The sequence below is a fragment of the Vanessa atalanta genome, chromosome 9, assembly GCF_905147765.1.
Source record: "Vanessa atalanta chromosome 9, ilVanAtal1.2, whole genome shotgun sequence".
NCBI classification, from domain to species: domain Eukaryota; kingdom Metazoa; phylum Arthropoda; class Insecta; order Lepidoptera; family Nymphalidae; genus Vanessa; species Vanessa atalanta.
In genome coordinates this window covers 6,161,386-6,181,150 of record NC_061879.1, presented here as the reverse complement: position 1 = coordinate 6,181,150, position 19,765 = coordinate 6,161,386, and positions in this window count along the sequence as shown.

The window sequence follows — 19,765 nt, the reverse complement described above, 5'->3', positions numbered from 1 at the left end:
AAGGAAGCCGCCACCATACACGGCGGCCCTGCGCAGGAACGTCGGGACCCGCTTCCGAGCTCGCTCCGCGAACGTCTGAGGAGAAAGCGCCAGCTGCGCCAACTCTGGGCAAGGTCGCGTTGCCCGAGAAGGCTTTCGACCGGGTGTGGCATGCCGGCCTCCTGGCCAAGTTGCTGAACACGACGGCGCCTCTCGCGTTAGTGCGAGTAATAGCGTCGTTCCTGGAAGGCCGTAGCTTCTATGTCTCGGTGGACGGGGCGGACTCCCAACCGCGCCCCATCCGAGCCGGAGTACCGCAGGGTAGCTGTTTGTCGCCGCGTCTATACGCGGTGTACACGGACGACATCCCCACCCTCCGCGACCATCTGCGTGAGGGTGAAGAGGACGTGCTGTTGGCCCTTTATGCGGACGACAGCGCGTTCTTCGCGTCGTCCTATCACCAAATCGTCGCTGCAAGGAAGATGCAGCGTCTGTTGGATCTGCTGCCGGAGTGGCTGGACAAGTGGAGGATGGCCGTCAACGTCGGGAAGACGGCCGCCCTGCTTATCGGCCGCGAGAGGCCGCTGCGTCAACTCACCCTCCGAGGCCAGGACGTAGAGTGGCAGACCTCAGTTTGCTACCTGGGGTGTCACATCGATCGGTCGCTGCGAATGGTTGCCACCGTCAACAAGGCGGTGAACCAAGCCGTGGCGGCCCGGTCGAAGCTACACACCCTTCTCACCTCCAGGCTCAACACGAGAACCAAACTGAGGATCTACGGTGCCTACGTCCGCTCGCGCCTGACGTACGCGGCCCCCGCCTGGTACGCACTTTGTTCAGCGCACCAGAGGCGAAGGATCCAGATCCAGCAGAATCGATGCCTGCGTCTAATAGTAGGAGCTCCGAGGTACGTCAGAAATGACGTCATCCACAATGACACCAGGACGCCCACCGTGGAGGAATACGTCCGCCACCTCGCGCGCACCATGTTCGCTCGAGCGGACACAAGTGTGTGCAGTCACCTCCACGGCATTGCCCCGCTTCACGCAAGACCACCTGACGGGCGTCCTCAGCCTCGTGAGCTCCTACTGTCGCCGACCACCTGCCCCGACGCAGGCATTGATGACGACGATTTGGAGCAGCGATAGGACGACGCAACCCTGGACACGACAACCACCGGACTAGACAACCACCCGATCGAGACAACCAATTAATAATATGATAAGACAAACCACTGGGTCCATAGGACCCTGACCCACTGGGTCAAAACAAAATGACACGGTAGCTAAGGCTACCGGGGAGGAGCTGCCCGGGTAAGGAGGGATTCCTCGAGGCCCGTACCCAGTTCGGCCTTAAGCCGAACAGGAAGACCTAGGATGACTGTGTTCGACCGATTACAATGTTCATGAAAACCGGTTGAACAGTGCTGAAGTCTATTAAAGTGTTAAGTACATCAGTCGTTTTCGTTGTATGATTAGTTTAATTTACTTTAATTAGAAAGTTACTTTTGACTATCGAGCAAGAATATTATGGATATACCATGAATATTACCATGCTAAGTTAAGGATAATTTTACTTTATCGGCTTGTAGACCGCTTCTGTAATAAGATCCTTTAAAAATATATTTAATAAGAATATCTAATAATATAATGGTTTATATTGTTTAATGTGTTGTTACATACATATGTATATAATATATATATATGTGTGTATATGTATATATATAAATTAAATATATATTATATATAAAAAAGTTAGGTTAGGTTAGGTTATAATATAAATATACGTAATATGCACGTCCACATACTTATATAGATACTAGACAACCACTCAAAGCACAGACTTTCATTGAAATTATGGAATTATCGTTTTACAATAGAATAAATCAAATACTATTATAGATTGAAGTTAATTTATCATTTATATAAACTTATTTAGTTGTCTAGTTGAGGTTGCTTTCGTGAAGATCTCTTAGATTTTGCATTTTTGTTAAGTTTTTATTCATTTTTATGATTAGAATGTAAAAAAATTGGGCCGTGGACCTCCTGCTCGTTTGCCACCAGTGCCATAAAAAGTTAGTTTTATATATTGGGAAACAATATATGATTGGAATACATAATAAATAACTGTACTATTTTTTAAGAATCATATTAACTTATTAACGAAGCACTAACATTTCAAGAACATTGCTCAAGATATCGTAATTGAATAAGAACAATCTACACACGCGATGGAGCGAACAAAAGAACCCATCGAGGGTTGCTGGTTAACTAAATAAATTGAACGTGACGGCCTGTTTCATGCCTACTTGTATACTTGGTTGTTTGAAAAATAAAACGAGAACGTGAAGGATAACCAAGTTCGTGTATTGAGATAGATTATAAGACGTGCTATATTTTTTTAAGAATATTGATAAAATAATTGTTTAATTTGTTCAATATATTTACTATTGTATATAAAAACAATTTATACATATATTGCTTTAGATAATTGTATTGGAAATGTAGACCAAAATTTGTTGCAAGCGAGGTATGCGTCCTTATTTTTTCAATAAAGTAATATAATATTAAAATGATAATACAAGTTTTATTTCCCCGAAATAATTAAAATAAATATAATATGATGAAATATCATATTACAATAGTACCAAATAATTTAAAATAAAGTGTTATTAAATTTGTATTAACATATATGTTTCATTGTATAAGCTTGTTGCTTACGATAATATAAGGTTTTCAATATTGTTCGATTGGTTGAATTGCGTCAGTTAACACAAAAGGCAACGCGGAGTAACGAAGTTTAACACTCGTATATTGACGGGGATATGGGGTTACGAATTGCGAATAAAATATACGTTGTAGTCGGAGTAAATAATAATCAATGGTGAGGCAAGAACAGAATTTGATGCGGGCAAGATAATTTTGCGAAGACTTAAGGTGGTGCAAAAAGTCAAGTGTACACAGATTTTCTTTTTTCAATGAAGATATCTCGACTCTTTTGGGAGTGAAACAGTTTTGGTCACCAATTTTTATATTTTCCACATTATTATTTTCGAAAATAAAAGATATATGTATCGGCGGCAGCGATGGCTGAGCGGTAGAATTGTCCTTTTCTGTGTTCGGTGGTACGGGGTCCATCACGATGAATTAAAATAACACGTGGTATAGCGACAGAAGTTTTATTACGGATTTACAACTTGGTTCTTAAGTAGGTAAACCGACAGTTTCGCCTTGTAGGTGTGGGCTGATCAGTTACTCAAACGCAAGTGTCATTATATTATCACGTCGTCTATACCGCAAAGTTTGAAGACGAAAGTCTTCAAACAATGCGTCTTACCTGCCATGACATACGGTGCCGAAACGTGGACACTGACTGCGGGACTAGTCCACAAATTCAAAGTCGCTCAGCGGGCTATGGAGCGAGCTATGCTCAGAGTATATTTGAAGGATAAGATCAGAAATGAGATTATCAGGAAAAGAACCGGAGTCACCGACATAGCTTGCAAAATTAGCAGGCTGAAGTGGCAGTGGGCTGGTCACGTATGTCGTAGGACCGATGGCCGTTGGAGCAGACGAGTCCTAGAGTGGAGACCGCGAATCGGCAAACGCAGCGTAGGGCGCCCTCCAGCCAGGTGGACCGATGACCTTATGAAGGTGGCGGGGACCGACTGGATGAGGAAGGCGGAGGACCGGGAGCTTTGGCGCACCTTGGGAGAGGCCTATGTTCAGCAGTGGACAACGATTGGCTTTTGATGATGATGATGATGATGAAGTGTCATTATCCAGTCCCCATACTCTCCAAAACGACTCTGTCCACGTGACTTTAACATTCCATGATTGGCTTTCCACGACATATGTATCGGAGGTAATGGTGGAATAGTTTGTTCTTTACAATTTAAATCGTTTCTTAAATTGTATTTGTATTGTTAACTTTACGTGTACGGAACAATTTATATTTTGTTTTCTGTACTCGCATTCAATCCCGACGACAAGACCTGTAACCACTTATGATGATGTCGAGGAGAATAGTGATGTTTTTTCAGACATATAATGCCCTCTCCCTTTGTGGAGAAGGTTTGGAGCTTATTCCTCCACACTGATCCAATGCGGGTTAGTGGATAAACTTGTGGCAGATTCTCGTTAAAATTATTCACATGTAGGTTTTCTCAAGAAGTGAAATGTTTTCCTTCACCGCTGACAATGAGATGAATTATAGATAATATATTGTAAACTTTAAGTAGCCAAAACTGTAGTCAAAATAATATTTCAAATCAATAGTTTTAATTTTTTGGAGGCGTAAGGTCCTGTCGGCGAAGTCCAGGTAAAGTCGAAGTCGCACGTCACTAATACAATACATAATTAAAATTGGATTCAAGTCTAACGTAAATTATCGGTCTATAATTTTCCCACTATCAAAGCCGCTCCACATTTCAGGAGATAGTTTATCTAACCGCGCTTCTCCAATGTAGCAGATTTTTATTCGACACAAGCAGGTTGCCTCTCGAGAATTTCCTACACCGCTGAGCACGAAATAAATTATAAACTCAAATTAAGCACACGAAAGGCGCTGAAACCGCATTTCTCAGTTTCGATTCACGTGTTCTAACCATTGGTTTTACTAGGTTTTAACCATATTTGTACAATAATAATTAAAAAAAAAAAACTGGCAACAATGTACCTAGTGCACTTGTACTTGCTGAAATATAGGAATACACGAGGTATAGGTTTAATGATTCACATATGTGGCACTTCTATTGCTCTTCACTTTATGAGATTTCGACTATATTACATTCATAGCTCTCAGATCATTGACATCCTATGAAACGCGAAGTACGGAATGTCGGTAACCGCATATCAACATTCGTTATAAGCGCTTTTATGTGATATTGAATTTATTATAATGCATTCTATTCAGTGAAATATTGCGTTCCATATTCACATTATTTAAAAATGTTTTGTATTCTGAACGACAATCCAATCTAACTGAAAATAGTTTCATTTTGAAAAAGGTTATATACGCCCCGCAGATATGAAACATTAAAACAATTGTTGGTTATTGAAAGAATTTCTGATTAAAGTAATGAATTGACGTAAATAAAAACATAGAGCTTTCTTAATAAAAAAATATTATTATTATAATAATATAAAGGAACGAAATAATTATAGTACATGGGATATGCATAGACTAGGGAGTTGAAACCGGCGGCGGAGATGGGGCAAAATGGCATTAGAGAACTTCATGCCGTTTGCCGTCACGGCATACCAGGTCAGTTTTACCCCTAAGGCGTGCCAATAGATGCTTTACATAAATAAACTTAATCAAATAAAAAAAACATACCAGATTCGTGGAAATATATTTATAAAGGTATATTGTTTTAATAATAACTAAATTCTTAAAGATAACAAAAACCGTGGGTGTAAATCTTCGCGTGTTACTTATTACATAACAAAGAAACAAAGAAATAGACGTACTAAACTAAACATTTTACGACATTACACGAGGAAATTGCTACATAAACCGCAATTACTCCCTGAATAAGGGCATCGCGGCGTTATAGTAAGTTATCGTGATACATTACGACGCATCTCTGAGGTCTTCATATTATATAGTCGGCGGTATGTAGTCAGGTCACACATTTGTTCCAGTCTCCTTTATACTAAAACAGTAATAACATGTAAATTATGTTTATAATTTATGGATGTGAAACAATTACACGCTTGAATGACGATAAAATCAGGTCGCCGTTGTATAACTTTACTATGATTAAATCACATTTTACTCTGAATTTTGTAATTCAAGTACTAAAATAATAGTCGATGAGATAGTTTGTTTTGCAAATAATATTTTTTTTATAATTTTATTTAAGCGAGTCGTGTTGTACGTTATGAGTATATAGTTTTATGACTTAATAATAACCCGTTCCAACTTCGCACGAGTACATTATTGCCTATATACCGAGCTTAGGCTTAAAAAATGAGATATAAATATTCGTCAATCGATGTATTCACATTAACTGTGTTTGAAATGCAACGTAAAACAAAAATCGCGTATTTTTTCCACATGTTTTTTAAAATACCTCAATACATTTCTAAAACTACTGGTTCGAATATCAAAGTGTAAAAGACAATTATATGTATACCAAACTTTTAAAATAAATATTTTATTTGATAAGGATGAATCCTTTGTGATCATAAAGCTACTTATATCTATATATATAAGCTACTTATATATATATATATAAGAGTTTTCTATATATATTGTTTTGGAGACAACCAGATCTCTAACATAAATAATTTTATTAATGTTTAAGGAGCTAATTAATCTACATATCTTTTGGGATGCAACATATTAGTCTAGGTTAATGGCACGTTGGCAATGCAACGAATAGTTATTTTTTTTTACAGCACCAGTGTTTATAGGCTGTTATAACCATTTATCACCAAACGGACCAAACAAGCAAATTAATGAATTAATTTTTAACATAAGTCTTATAGATATTCTGATAATTCTCAATTCAATTACGTCATAATTATTTTTTTTCATGTCACACGTCACTATTTTTCATTATCACATTATAATCCGTTTAATATTTTGAATAGTCGTTAATTAAAATTATATTTATATAATAATATTGCTTTAATATTATTTAAAAATTTGGCTATGATGTTGTCGTATTAATTGCTTGTAAATTAATTAATTATTTACGTAAAAGCTCAACTATTTAATTAATAAACGAAAAATAATTGATAATGTTATTAAAATGTTTTATATGTTAATGATTTTAAGTTTCTAATGATCATTGACCTACTCGGACAGCTGGCTACTAGCAATCTAACAATAGGCATAAAGCCACCTAGCTGTCCGATTTTACTGTTCGCCCCACGTGCGTTTTTCTTAAAAATGTCGTTCTTTCGGGAAAAATACTAGAATCTCTTTAAATTATAAAAAAAGAGTCTCACGTTTTTGACTAAAAAAACTAATCCCATGAAAAGGCTGTTCGATTTTCTGTAAGACGATTTATCGCACTTCAAAGAAAAATGAATCTCTTTAGTGATTTACTTTAATAGACTAAAGGTTTGAAACAGATCAGATCTAGTCGCTTTCGAGTAATCGGTGAATAAATAAAAGAAAATACGCATCTCACAATAATAATATCCGCTTTTTTATATTAAATTTAAGCTAACTATTGGAGGAGAACTAGAAGTACTCTTTTTCAATTCATTAACATAGATATGTTAAATATATACAATTAAATTAAAATATTTAAATTAAATATAACGTTCCATATAATTGGAAGAGTGGTTTTTATCGTCTCTATTAACAAAGTGATCACAGAGGAAATGTTTTTAATAGTTTTTATTAAGTAGTATGTATTTAGTAATGAGTTTTCTTATTAATTTAGAAAATATTTTACTATTATTAAATAAAAAATAGATCTCATTATATTTTTCATACAAAATGAAGAAATATCAACGAACCGCAATATAATAGATAGATTGCAAAATAAGGGTTCCTTTAATATGTTTTTCTAACAATATCATCCTTGTATCAAGCACATAAATACGCCAAGTGGAATAATATCATACGTTCATATGACCGGATAAGTCGGAATGTAGTAGACCTTCATAAAATTAATTTCGTTTGCCTTAAAATTTAATCATTTTGATCCGAACATACAATTCATGTATTTGCAATCGCGTATCAACCTTTTGTTTGTCAACAATAGGTAACTGAAAATGTTGGTTTGAAAAGAAACAAAGGAGATACAAATTTATAATACGGCTAGGAAATGAATCACGTCACGCCAAGCTCTAGGGACTGCTCTGAAACAAAATGAACAACAAAAATGCTGATTCAACGCAGACGTGAATAAAAATATCTTTGAATAACTATCTTTTATTTAAAACTGCTGTTTTCCGATTCATACTTAATTTCTTTTACATATTTGTATTTCTTTAAAATTTCGTTACTTTTTTCATTTGTATCCGTGAGTGAAATGGTATTAGGATTTATTATTATTATTTTTAATTATTTCCTTGCAATATTCGTCAAGTTTAATCATCTATCTATCTACTTCAGATATAAAGATATAAAATTGTTTGCTTTTTCTCGGTTTCACTCAAACACTTATCCTATTTATATGCAATTTTGATAGTATGATAGGTTGTAGTTTTAGGAATTATGTCAATCTTTTCAAAGAGATAATTCGAATTCCTTATGCCGCTAAACTATATCAGATACAAGAAAACTTTGTACGTATCGAAGTATCTATCAGCAAGACCCCGGGGTATATCTTTTATAGATAAGTGACAGAAATATAAGATAAACAAAAACGATAAATTATTTCAACTTATTCGCCTCACGGTGTTCCTTATCAAAATAACTAACATTTTACTTGAAGTGTTTCTTTGAAATAAACATTACCGTTTACACTTAGAATTTTTTGCCAGTAGTTTATTTTTACAAGATATTCGAAAACCTTATGAAAATGCACGAAACCTTACCGCCAAGTACATATTTGATCAAGTCATTATTCCTTTAAATTGAAATGCAAATCATCTCGAGGTCTATTCCTTAATTGAAGATTAATTTAAATCGGTTCACAATTATTGGCGTGATAAACAAACTGTATAATAAAGTACAGTACAGTAACAGTGTGGTGCTTGCGTATGAACCCGCAATCATCGGTTAAAATGAACGCGTTCTAGTCACTAGGCACTTCATAAATCATCTTCATCAATAATCATCTCGGCACTTTATAAAGTCAAAAAAGTATATACGTATATATATAAAAGTTTAATCCGTACGAAAAGATACTTTTAAAGTAGGATTTGTACGTAAAAAAAAAATTACCTTTTTAATCCAATAATAATTATAATTTAATTATATCGTATGTCTTATTATTATTAATAATAATAATAACGATGCTATTTATCAGTATATAAAGGACGGACATATTAATTCCCCTAGCGTTGCCATTATGCCGTATAATATTTTAGAAGACGAAGAAGACTTTTTTATATATTTCATAAAATGCTCATATCAACATGTTATTTGGAGTATTTGCTAGACAATGTAACTTTTGATTCATTTTCATAAAGCTAGAAATGGTTTTAATCTATATGTAAAAAGAGATTATATTCTGTTTCAATTTTCTTTTATTCAGTCTATGATAAAAAATCGCAAAACATTAAAACTTTTATATTTTGATACCGATAATTCTTAAACGCTTTTTAATATCCGCAATGTTTGCAAAAACGTGGGAGTGTCTCTAGATGATAAGCGACGAAAAAGTAATACATTATTCAAATTGTAAAGTCTATAATTTGAATTTTTGGTGAGTAAGAAAGCGTAAGATAAAATTCAATTATGTATTTCGCAGTTTTTGTCGCCGGTAGAATGTAAGTCAAGCGCATCGTGCTGAGTAACGTGGTACATCGCTGGCTTCGTCAAATATCCGCGGATCCTTAAGATCTGATTATTCTTTAAGAAAAGGCGCGATTGGTGATACGGGTATAAATCTTCACATGCTACTTAAAGGACACAAGAAAATAAACATAAACTCCATCATTCTCTGAATAAGGGCATCGTGACGTTATTGTAAGTTATCGTGATTAGATGTCGACTTTCATCCGTCATACTATCTGTATATTTGTGTTAGTTTAGGAGGAAGTTCGTATGGATGGAAAAAAAAACCATCTTGGTATTGCCTTATTAATCATCCACGTTATTAATATGTTCCGTACATATGACATATGAAATATTTTTTTTCACGTTTTAAAGCGTACTTGTGTACTTTGTCCCGGTTTAATGTTAAGTGACTCATATTAATTACAGGCTAAAGAGGCGTGACATACATACATATTAGTTCCTATATTTGTTACTTTGATTGCGTTAGGACTGGTTAAAATTTTTAACAACGGCAATGGTGCGACTTCGCTAACGTTATAACTTTCAGATCCTTGATCCAGATAGCTTGCAGGCTTTTCAATTGTAAATAATAAGTAAAAACAATTTTACTTTTGACAAAGGGACCTACTATAAATCTTCGGTTGCGTAAACTCTAATAAACATATTAATTTTTTCGTTTGTTTAATAAATAGCAATTAGATTTAGTCGACTCTGATCACTCATTTGTTAATTTTAGTATTTATATGAGTGTGATAAAAACGCATTAATTTGGCTACAATTGTACATTGGGACGGTATTAAAGCGAGGCCATTTGTAACATGTTACGCTTCGCGCCACTGTCGGCAAATGGGCCATATATCTAGCTTAGTGGTGTAAACGCCCCCAATAATAATATGACAATTGCTTCGTTGCCGAAATGGTATTACTATGTATCTGAGTAGTAATTACTATAACACCATAGGATATGTGTTGTTAAATATTCCAAATAATTTGATTATTAGTGATCACTCTTTTTAAGAATTGAGAAATATTCAGGTACTAAGCTCATCTAACTTAGTGGTTGTTTGTTGTGCAGTGTGTGGTCTTGCGTTGTCGTGAAGCAGCAGTGGCCTAGAGCGATTGACCAATCTCGGTTGTTTAGCAGCTAGTTCTTCTTTCATGGTTTGCAGTTGCTGACAATAGATATCTGCCTTAATCGTTTGGCCAGATTTTAAAAAGCTGTAAAGCTGTAGTGAACGACACCGGCGCTAGTCCACCAAACACTCACAAGTAATTTTTCTGAGTCTTCAGTTCAGGTTCAACCATTACGACGAGCGCTTCCGATTATCATACATTATCCACTTTTCATCAGAGTGAATGATTCGATTAAAATTCCCTTAATTATTGTGTCGGTTGAGCAAAGTAACACAGCAGCCGACGCGTGTTTGCAAGTACGATTCACTCAATTCCCATGAGGTACCATCGTTTAAATTTTTTTACTTTCCCGATTTGCTTCAAGTGGATTAATACAGTTTTATCACGTAACCCGAAGCCTGCAGCTATCTCTGAAGTGCTTTGTGATGGATCCGCTTCCATAATAACCTTTAATTCTTCATCTTCCACTTTGGTCTTCGGCCGTCCACGGGGTTGGTTCTGAAGGTCGAAATTTCCAGAACGAAAACGTTGAAGCCAAAAATGTACCATGTTTTCTTTTGCGACACCAGCGCCCTACACATCGTTAATCCTTCGAGCTGTTTCTGCAGCACTGGTGCCGCGGTAGATCTATTACTCCTAAATATACCGATATTTCATGTTTTCCATTATGCGATAATAAGCGTCGCCAAAAAAAAAATTATGGGGAAAAAACAAATGAAATGTTTTCAAAACTAAAATGTCCTAAATTAATTTATAAATTTGAATTTGGAATTCCTAACCAAAGAGGAGATATTACAGATCAAAGTACGACAAAACGCTAATTTCATGTGTAAGGATCTTTTATATATTTCGATTATGTGCGGTTATTTCTTTTTGTTTATCTGACCGACATCTTTTGGTCTACTTTGGTGTGCAAGAAGTATTGATTTCTCTTCGCATTAACATTTTTCTTAGATATTCAAGTAATATCTTTAATTTTTGTTTTGCTCCCGTAGCAAAAAGTGCAATATACGTCAAGCGCAAGCAGGATCCTTTTAAACTCCTTGAGTAACATAATATTACGGTACTGGGGTATTATAATATGACGCTCAGTGGCGGGGTTGGCCGAAGTGCCGTTTTCGAAGAATACTTACAATTTAAAATACTTTATAGAATCTATAATGACACCGGCACATATAAAATAATTAAAAAATATATATATTAAATTGTAATTAGTAGTAGTAGTAGTTAGTAGTATATAATTAAATTGTATTATAAAAAGATAAATTTACGTAACTAAATTAACATTTATATGAAAATATAAGTTATTTTGCACTACAAAAGGTTATTTGTACTGAATTTACACACACATATATATATGATAAAACATATACAAAAATATAGTAACAAATAATAATCAAATATATTCATATTTTAAAAATTGTAAACGTTCATCAAATTTGGCTTCGAAAATTCTCGCTGAAAAAAAAAACAACCTCAGATTTTCGTTCGTCCAGTTGCATTATTTGTCGAACCCATCGTCGATTTCACTTTGACTATCAATAGAGTATGAGAGGTAAGGAAACAAAACTATTTTTCAAAATATTTTTTTTTATTTCATTTTAAGGCATTAGCACCAGTTTTCTGATTAATTATATGCTTTGCTTATATTTATATACAATTGTATATAATATCAATATAATCATTTAAAATTATCGATAAAGATAGTACTACGTTTATAAGGCATAACAGATACGTAAATAATAGTAATAAATTACGCGAAATTGTAGTAATGTATAGGACTTATACATTATATATGTACTATATGTGTAAGATAACTTGTTAGTTAGTTAGCTTGATTCCTATATATCATAAAAAGGAAAAATCAATGATTAAAATCGTAAAACCCAAAAGAGTTTTTTTTTATATAACGTAGTGCTGACGTCAGATGAGTGAGTTTATGTGACCTCATAACAAAAAAATAATTTGTTTTCTCGTTCTTTTTACTAATTAAAAATAAAAGATGTTAATTATTCTGCCGTTTAGTTGTATAAAAGTTAGGCATGGTGGTTAGCAGTCAGGCGGTATTTTTTAAAGCCTAATTAATTCTAAATTCAAACACAGATATATTAAGATTCATGTATCAGATGTTACCGTCGTAAATTGTTCTTGAAAAATAAGTTTACGTAAGTATCGTTGAAAGGTTGAATTCTGTAAGAGCTCGTACATTATACATCTCGTTATTCCACGTGGAGTGGTATCCGCGACAGCTTTCCGGAACTAACAGCCACAGAGGCTGTAAACGTCTCAAACGCCTGACTTTTGGTGATTTACGCCGATTTTATGTGTCGCCCCTTCTCAGATTTATATTAAATTTATTTTATGGCAATTTTACAACCCAAAATCATGTCGAAAGCCATTTGTGCCATCTTGAGTCTGTATGATACTTGAGGTATATTAACTATGTTTTTTATTCAGATTTAGATATTTGTCTCTGTTGTATAATGACTTAATAAATTAAAATCAAACTTAGAAGACTAATTGTTTTTATAATATTATATTTTATAATAACGTAAATAATAGAAGATTTTTATTAATTTATTTATTTTAGGAATATATTCCTTATGAACCGGAAACAATTGATTTTAAATATTCCTTTTATTTTATTTATAATAAGCATGGTCTTAAAAGAAATTGCATGAAAAAATAGTACAAAGAAAGTCGTTATAACATACTAACAGAACCAGCGGCTTTACACGTGCGACATTGAAAAAACCCACACAACCGTCACCTCCATTTTAACCCGTCGTGGTTTGAATTAAAAAATGACCTATGTCCTTCCTCGGCAATGCGAAAATTCATCTAAAACGGTACAGCGGCTTAAGGCATGAAGAGGTAACAGACAGAGCTACTTTCGCATATACATATAATAGCAATACATACATAGATATAGATTTTCTTCAACCATCTTAGAATATAGGTAATATAAGTTTGACATACTGATGTTTGAACAGTCAACTTAAGTTATGAGCCAGACTACACTCAAATATATGGATAGATGCAGTTTTTTATATTACCGGAGAGATAATTCCATGGGAGGATTTAAAATACTTAAAAGTGTAGTCAATATATGAACATGCGTTTATTTTTTTTGTTCTCTAGCATCATTGTTATAAGGAATAGATTTTCAATCAGCAATTCAAACGAGTCGAAATAGTTTATATATATGAAACATGTTAGTTATGCACAAGAGTCTCAATAAAAATATGTTCAAGATTGGCAGAATAAGTCAAAAGTGATTCATATATAATTTTGTAGTTAATTTTATAGAAGGTATACAATTATTAAATTAAATTTTCTCGAAAACGGTTGGTTTCCAGAGCAAATGTGATATAATCTTTTTTATTGTAAAATTTTATGAACTTCAAATTTAATAACAATTTTTTTTTTTTTCATAATTATACCCGTTTACGAGATAATCGAAAAAAACTGTTTGTCGCGACCTTTGACCCTGGATAACTTTCTTAGCGGCAAATGGATCAATGGGGAATTTTGGGATTTTGTTTAGAACCACAAAAGGAAGGTTCATCCAAAACTCCAACTTTCCCCTAATTTTTCCGAAGTTCAGTTTTTATTTTGTCTTTATTCACTGGACTAAGCGCTCATGTCTTTAAATGGTGGTGACCGTTTATTATGAGGTGGCATATTTGCCTGTCCGCCAACATAATTCATAAAAAAAAATTCACCGGTCTCACTATACTATTAAGTAAAGTAAAAATCTGGCAAACGGAAGAAGACTAAAAGATGAGTTTCAACCATGATTTGGAGATAAGAATGCAATCCGCTGATGTCACTAAAAGGTGCAAGAAATTCAGTACAATGCGCCGGAATGCTTTGTGCATTACCGTGTATATAAAAGCAATGAAAAGTACGGTTTTGAGTTTAAGGGCAAATGAAAAAAGATCTTCAGTTGAAAATTGTTTACTTGACATTTCCTTGATGCGTGTTTTAATTTAATTATTAATCGGTGTCAAAATCTCCAAATATATCCAATATTCAGTTTTATACATAAGATGTTCTTTAGTATTTTTGAATACTTAAACAACAACTCAAAAAATTATTTACTACCTAAGCCCGTGGCTTCAACCGCATGTAATTTACGAGAATATATTGCCATTGTGTTATTTTAACGTTTAGGTAATTTGTATAATAATAATTAATATTTAAATTATAGATAAAAATACTAGAAAGCTGCGTATGGAGACTGTTAAACTATAACGATATATTGATCTCGTAGCACTCACTTCCGCCTTTCCGATGCATTGTTATGTCTTGTCTACAACTATTACTGGGCCAGCTTGTTAGAATATGAACTCACTTTTCCAATACTGAGAAGAGACCTGTGTCCAGAATTGCTGATACATTTAATTATTATTATGGACTAAAATTAGGAATAAAAATACGAATGGTGGTTTAAATTATTAGATATCTTTAAAAACGAATCCTCATACTAACTTAGATTCATCTGTATTTAAATCATTTTAGAGTAAAGTGGAAAAATGTTAAAATCACGTCATGATGTTTACATATCTTTCAAAATTAGAATCATTTACTCATTTTATTGAGTTTTTCTTCTCTATTTAGCCGGCATTAGACACAGCTCTAAAAAAAGCTCTAAAATTAATGATACTGATTACTATCTTGACAAAGTATGGGAACACCAAATGGGGTCCTATCCTTGTAAAAGTATTTAGTACCTTTTTCCAATAGTTTCCCATTTGTACATTTTAACTGCATAGGTACAAATATCCCCTTCTAGAAGAGTGAATTAAAAAAAGTTTGTCCTTGGGGTACAATTTTACCTTGTACGAACTTTCATGAAAATCGGTTGAGTGAATTATGGTTGTAACAGACGGAGAAGTAGAAAAAAAAGTAAATAATTCTCCAGATAATGAAATTTTAAAAATCGTGAGATATTATGTTTTTTGCAAAACTACGCAACACGAGATAAATTGATAAGTAAGCCATTAAAAACATCACGTGATACCAACCCTCGTTTATTTTTAATCCAACAGGTCCTGATGAGATAATCTCAGTTATAAATTCCTTACGATCTAATGCTGCTTCTGGCTGCAATGGTATATTTCCCTGGCACCCATTTTATGTGATATGGGAACTTCTGCTTTGAGACTGCTATCTTTCCCAATCTGGGTAAATACCACCTCCTTACAACTACACATCATCACATATTCTATCGGTAAATAGAATAGCCGGTGTAACTACAGGCACAATGGATATAGCATCTAGCTTCCAAGGTTGGTGGCGCGTGTGGTTTAATCTTAGATAAGAATCTCAATTTCAAGGCACACATTAACCTGATTAAAGCTTGAGTTTACAAATTAGTATATATATTTAAAACCTTAAGATGTATTGCAAACAGTTTCAACATACGAAATGTTTATGTTGCCTTGTGTCTTTCTATAAACATGTTAACATATAGGATTACTTCCTGAAGTGCGGCTTCAAAAACTAGTTTAAAGCCACTGAAAGTCGCTTATAAAGTCAAACTAAAATTAGTTAATTAGTTCACAACATTTCATTTCATTACATATGGGTTAATGGCACAGAACAACACACAACTCCCTCACACACACACCTACACACATCCACACATACACAAACCCATTGTAATTCAATACATAAAAGAAACATAATGATAAAACATATTGTAAATAATCAGTTTATTACATTCAAAAGAAGAATCCTACTGTACAGCACTTTACCCAACTAATTGGAATTCAATTATACAAACCTATTTTGTAATAATTACTAGATATTCTTTTTTCTATTTTGAAAACAATAATGGTAATAGAAAAAAAAAACAAAAAAGAATAACAATAGAAAAATAAAGCGTGTAAAATTAAAAGTAACACATTATATTAAAATTTATCTTGTATAATAAATGATTGTGATATCATTCACTGAATTGTAATGTTAATGAATAAAAGATAATGGTAATGAAATAAATTTGATGTGAATATCCAAATCGCATTAACGATCGCATTGTATATAATTATATTTGATCGCATGACATAACCTAATCGACAAAGTTCATTCCATTACTGTTATTTTGTAATTAAAAATACTACTAAAACATTTTTACTGGATATTAACGTTGGTTGAAATAATTATGGTACAGATTACATATTAGAATTACTTTTCAATTGTGCAATAAATATAAAACATGTTTATTAAACTCTTAACGTATGAGGTTAAAATATGATTCCAATCACATTTTTGTTTTATTGCGAAGTATCGAAATAACGTAAAAATCAAAACTGTAATGATAAAATTAGGTAAGCAATTCTTACTGAAAATATATCCTTCTCTATCGTCAGACACAAAAATAAAAAGTGTATTTTTTCGGAACATTGTTACGTTTCTTAATAGCATAAGGTTTCGAATAATAAAACTGAAGTTACTTTTAACTAACATTAAAAATTATCGAGAAAAGTCTGACCATTAAGAGTAAGTAGACCTTGGGGAGTTATGTGATCGCTAAATTTTAAAACTTTAAAAATTATATATGTAATTCTCGATCAAAACAATATACCTATAATTGGTTAAGAATGACCGGTATAATATGAATAGTCGTCTCATTCACGAACACGAATGTAGTGTCTGTGTCCAGTTCACATTGAACAATTCAGAAGCATTTGCACGTCACATAATCAAAGCGAGGCTGACACTTCGAATAGAAGCGAATGGTGACAATTTCTATAGCGAGTGGCAATTGAAATTGTACCACGTATTTTCTGGCCCCATTTTAAAATAAAATAAAAATGACACGTAGCATGTGAAAACTCAAGTAATTTTTTTTTATTTTTATCTTTTTTAAAATAAACCAAAATAAAATGGAATCGGTTCATTTTGTGAATACTGCTATGCGTGCCTTTTGTATGCAATGTCATGTTTACATCCATTGCTTCTGTACATAAAACAAAACGATTCGTATACGCGTATCACTGTTAAAACTATTCTAAAAGTAAACTACTGAAATAATTAAACATAAAGAGCCGGTAGTTACTGTAAACTGTATAGTCAATACACAGAAAGGATTATTTGCTAGTATATATATTGTACTACCTCTGTTATTAAACTTCTAGAATCTATTGAAACGGGAGAGTAATGAATGAGACCCCTGAGTCGGACTGCGTCAGTACGTACTACGTAATGATCAAAGCAGCGGAACTAAATGAAGTGTCTGTACTCGAGTAATAGCTCTCAACAATAGTACTCTTGACATTTTACTATTGTTTGTTCAGTCCATTATGTGCATGTAGTGGAGTGGAAAAAGTAAGGAGTTGAACGCTGTCTATGACAGGGAGCACTCAACAGTCAACGTTTAATCCTTGTACCTATTTGTGGCTAAGCGGATTTTAAATAAAATGTTTTTTTTTTTTTTAATCTTTTTAAACGTTCCTAGTTTTAATACTTTTAAAAGCGCTTACAGTCAGATCTATATTTATTTATTTATTTATTTATTTAGACACACCAACAGCATAACATATACAGCATTCACGATAAAATCTTAAACATCTAAGTCTTAAATACTAATATGTATGCCACTTACAGGCGTGTACAACATGCAAAAAATCTATGTTGTATACAGATCTATATTTTTAATTTTAACCTATGTGAATTATACAAAATGTTATATAACAGGCAATAGGGGAAAACACTTATTTTACACATCTAATTAGGAATCTTTTCCATCAAAAGTGCACGAAACTGGCTGAGTCCAAGGGAGAAAATATCTCTAGGTTCGTTTGTGAGCCATGTATTAAATGTGCTACACATGCGAGGTATCGGCGATCCTTTACCATACACGGTGGTACGAAAGGGTGGTTGAAACGTAGGAATTGGATGTCGGGGAATCTTATATGGTATCCTAAATTTAAAAAGTTCAAGAAGCTGAGGGCAGTCAATGAGATTGTTGAAAATTTTATATATGAATATAAGGTCCAACAATACTCTACGCTTACTTAAAGAAGACATTTTAAAATGCTTTAATTTTTCTTTGTATGATAGCTTTTTCTTTCCGAGTTTTTCGAAATATGATAAGTGCCATAAAAATCTTTTTTGGACCCTTTCTATTCTTAGTGTGTGAGTAGCATAGTGGGGCCTCCATACAACAGGACAATATTCTAATAGACTGCGAACTAGGGCGTTATACAACGTTATACGTGTCTGAGATCTTTTAAAAATTTTGCTATTTCTGATAATAAAACCCAACATCCTAGATGAACGCTTAACAATATTATCTATATGAGGCACAAAAGTTAATTTTCTGTCCACTATTATTCCTAGGTCCTTAATTTTGTCCACCTCTTGAAGTGCCTTGCCATGGATAAAGTATTCCGACGCATTTGAGCAATTTTTGCGTGTAAATTTTATAAAGAAGCATTTATCTACATTTAGTTCCATTCCATTAACTTGACACCAATTACACAACCTATCCAAATCGTACTGCATCATGAGGACATCGGCTTCAGATTTTATAGTTCGGGCAATTTTCAAATCATCGGCGAACAAATAAGGCGTTGATGAAACAAAGCTATTAGGCAAATCATTGATATAGATATTAAAAAGGATTGGTCCCAAATGGGAGCCTTGTGGGATTCCCGAGGTAACACTAAAAAGCTCCGAATCATAGCCCTTTACAACTACGAAGAAAAACCTATCAGTCAGATAAGAGCGAATCCAATTGCTAAAGTTTCCTGTAAAACCGTATACAGCTAATTTCTCAATGAGAGGTAAGTGGGGCACCTTGTCAAAGGCCTTGCTGAAATCTGTGTAAATAACGTCTACTTCATCATGTTTGTCAAGAGCTTCTGCAATGCCTTCAACAAAGGTAACCAGGTTTGTGCATGTGGATTTAGATTTTACAAAACCATGTTGGTGATCACTAGCATATTGATGAAAGTGGCTTTGAATTAATGGACAAACAACTGATTCAAATACTTTTGCCAATGTCGATAGGATTGAAATAGGCCGATAATTTTTGACAAAATTCTTGTCACCTGATTTATAGACAGGTATGACTTTTGCAATTTTCCAGTCTCTAGGAAAGGTGCCTGTATGTAATGAATCTGTAAGCATTGTGTTTAATATCGTGTTAGGAGTATATGGGTTATTTTTCCTCATAGCTACCCAATCTATGGTTCCAAGATTAAAATCACCAATTAAACAAATAAATCCG